A 4081-nucleotide genomic window follows, 5' to 3' on the forward strand; every position below is an offset into this window, starting at 1 on the left:
TCAAGACTCTGAGAAAAATTACTTTCTAATAGTGAATATATATATATATATATATAGTATTTTAAGCTTTGTGCCGACAAAGTGTCGATTTTTAATAGTTTAAAACGAGCAACAAATTCTTTGAGTTACTTTTCTCTTGTACAAATGAATTTCATCGTTTGCAGATACTTATGATATGTTGGTTCTAATTAAATAATGTAATTTTTACAAAATGTTTTTACACTGTTTTGGAGCACAAAATTAATTTTATAAATTTTCTTTTATTATTGATAATTTTTTATTAATCTTTTATATTAATATTCCTTCTGTGTAGACTTGCTTTCAGGATATTTGTTGGCAATTTTGCCACAGGTTATGTCTCAATTCATCCAAATATTAATTTAATTATATTTCTTCCAGGTTTCAAAATTTGCAATAGCCGCATCCCACTTACGGCAGTCCAGTTACATCGTCCATCGAAGTGATCCGTATAGGGCGATAAGATCAATCGTTAAAAGATTTTAGGTAAGTATTATTTTATAATTAAAAGTGTTTTTACTTAGTCTTTAAATAAATTGTTTCTAATATTATTTTATAATTTCCAGGAGAAGGGTTATGTTTTATGAGGTGCTTGATTGGTCCATAAATATTTCTGTATATTATTGTAAAGGGAATTTTATGGGGTTTTACAGTGTAGTAAGTATAGGTACTTATATGAACGTATTTTCCGTTACGATATTTTTGCTCTAACAATATAAATTGCTTGAATTTAAAAATAGAATTTTAAATTGTCTTCCTTTTGACTAAAGGAATTAATTATTATAGTGTTTTATATAACAGTTATGTTCACTTTTCTGTAATTAATTTAAAATGTATAATTATTTTGCATGCATGATTACTGCAGGTGTAATATAGTATATTTTCCTAGATTTTTGGTTACATATATATATTAATAGATATTTGAAATGATAAATTTTCTGCTAACTTTCATATAATGATTTATATGAATTTTGTCGCGAACGCTTTTAACACAGTTTGCATTATTCAAAATAATTTTAATAACACGATTTCAAATCTATTTCTTTCCTGAATAAAGTTGAAATATATTAATTTTATTCGATTAACATATTTCTGTAAATCCAGCTATTCGGTTAGCACTGGTAGTTTACTAGGTTTTTAGTTATATAGGATAACTAGATAATATGAATATCGGCAAATTATATATAATATATATATAGTGATATGAATTTATAGTGAATATATGTAATATTTAAAAATTATATAAGATGATAAATTCTTGATGTTATACTACAAAGTAATGTTTAAAATTTTTTGTTGCGGGACGTAACAATGAATTATTGTCCCACTTCCCCAACATGCATGAGGCAAAATGCAGAAAAGTAATTTTTTACAAAAGATATACCGGAAAAACTCGCACTCCTAGCCGCATGTGTTGCGCATGTTATAAACTTCGACAATTAAGAGTCAAGCCTGATTTAATTGTTTGCCACTGGGTAACTTCGGGAGATATAAATCTTGCTAAGTGTAATTACTGTCAATCCACCCTGGAAACTGTTCGTCCCATCCTTCAATGCCAGGAATGCGTATATTCCTATTTTGAAAGAGCAATATTTGAAAAAAACCAGGGAAGGGACATAAGTAATCTAACTGCTTTTGCTTTTTGCAGGACTCACAGACAAGGCATATACGCATAAAATGTGCCCGCTTTCCAAATTTAAGCGACCTGCTCACCCACTACTAGACTACTCCCTCTTCAACAGCCTTAACGTAAAATGCGTGGTTATAATGACACATGATGTCCTAACCGCTAACAGTCCTCATCTTATATGTACGGATTGCTACAATCCTGCAACTTATAACAGGGTCTTGACGCAATATTCACACACATTCCAATATGGCAATGTGCCAACGAATTAGTGTGCTAATTGCGGGAGTAATTGTCATGAAAAACGACCCCTTCTTGAATGCACTAAATGTCTTAAAGCCTATAGTCAATTTGTAGACATGATCGTTAAAAAGGGAGAAGAAAGAACTTACAGGCAAACTATAGGCCTGTCTGTAAATTCAATCACACTGAAGATAGATTATGGAGTGGCTGAAATAACGGTTGATCCTAATGATCCAGAAATTTTAGAGGAAAGATTATTAAATTAAACAATAAAAGAAAATGGATCATCTCAATCCTTGTTTCACCAATAAACTTAAATACTTTATCTATTAGGAACTATACGTATATACATATATTATAAAAAAAAATATATAAAAAGAATATATATATTTTTATGTATACGTATAACATATAAAACTTCTTATATATTCTAAAATATATATATATATATATAACTATATAAGAAATTAGGCTCTGTGTATAAAACATAAACTTAAATTTAAAGGCCATAAGAGCTAAACGCGGATGATAGTGCGTAAGTTCAACGAGAAAATAAGTTTTTCGTTGAAACTTATTTGTGTGCGCAGGGCACAAATTTTCTTGGTACGATACCAAGCAAATTTAAATAATTCTCAATTCGAGAATTTATTTAATTATTATCCCTCTTTCCCCCCTGTAATGTTGTAGGCGAGAAAAATATCGGGCCGAAAGTCGCTGAATCGGGAATCGAACCCGAGTCTTTCGCTTGCCGGGCGACTGCTCTTACCACTGAGCTATTCAGACCCTTCAACTCGATACTTCTCGGTCGCCTACAATTATATATTAAATTGAAGAATAACGCCATCTTCCGCCGGCGTGAATTTTAAATAACTATATAAGAAATTAGGCTCTGTGTATAAAACATAAACTTAAATTTAAAGGCCATAAGATATATATATATATAATTATATATTCATATATAACTATCCTTTAATCGATTTACTATTAACAACCAGTAATAATAATCACTCATATTTACCATATAAATATATATATACATATAATAATAACAATAAAAAAAAAAAAAAAAAAAAGGGGAAAGAAAATGCTTCAAAAATATTTCATAGGAAATAATAATCATAAGGAACAATAAAAAAAAAACATAGTATAATGATAATAATATACATACAAATTTAGTCAGATTACCTCTCTATATGTATATATATATATAGATACATATACCCATGTTATATTATAATCACATTGAGCGACGCTATAAAGATACCTCTTGTGTATTCGAATACTTTCATAAGTAATTATAATTTAAATACACCTAAGATTCAATGTATAATTATGAATCAATTCTGCGACAATTATTCGTAATCAAACTTTCACGAACATTGTACCATCAATCATGTAACCACAAAATGTAATATAGACATCTACACGTACATCAAAATTGTAATCATTTCAGACCATCATGACGCCCCTAATCCTAGTAATCTTCTTAAGTAAAACTGCCGCCTTAATCGGATTTGATTGCGGAGGACAACACCTCAACGTAACAGCCGTCTCTCTCCTTGATGTTGGCGAATGCGATCTGAACATACGACAACCCAACACCACAGATGTTCATATTCAGCTACTACAACTATCCGACTACAGTTATACAGAAGTCATACAGTGCAAGGTTGAAATATCCCGAAATATATATCATTGTGGCATGCATTCACATATATCTGCTGTTCACAATGGAAGAGCCGATTATGTGCATGAGACTGGATACACTCAGTGCCTAAGGATGTTCCAAGACGGAACTATTTCCTTGGGAGACAACACCCTTGTCGCTGGCATAAAAGCAAATCAGACGACCTATCGAAGTATCACCTTGGTGGGCCGCGTACAAGTTGACGGATACTGCAAGGGATCCCAGTACAACGATCCATACGGAACATGGGACGACGTAGTCGTCCAAGCTGCTGTGAAAATATCACTAAAATCTTCCTACGTTCCCGTACAATTGAATACTGGAAGAATTAAATTAAAATCTGGAACAGTATGTAAACTCGTTGACAGCTACTGTTTAGACGCTGACGACGGATACACCTACTGGAAACCTATGCCTACGGATACTTGTAATTTTCAACAATATGATGTCCTCTACGAAGGACCTGCAAACAAAATTTCTGAAGACATCTCCAAGACAGATACCCC

The sequence above is a fragment of the Camponotus vicinus genome, unplaced genomic scaffold (genome assembly GCF_025532165.1).
Source record: "Camponotus vicinus isolate PSW18456_S1 unplaced genomic scaffold, iyCamVici1.0 SCAF_5, whole genome shotgun sequence".
In the NCBI taxonomy this organism is placed as follows: Eukaryota; Metazoa; Arthropoda; class Insecta; order Hymenoptera; family Formicidae; genus Camponotus; species Camponotus vicinus.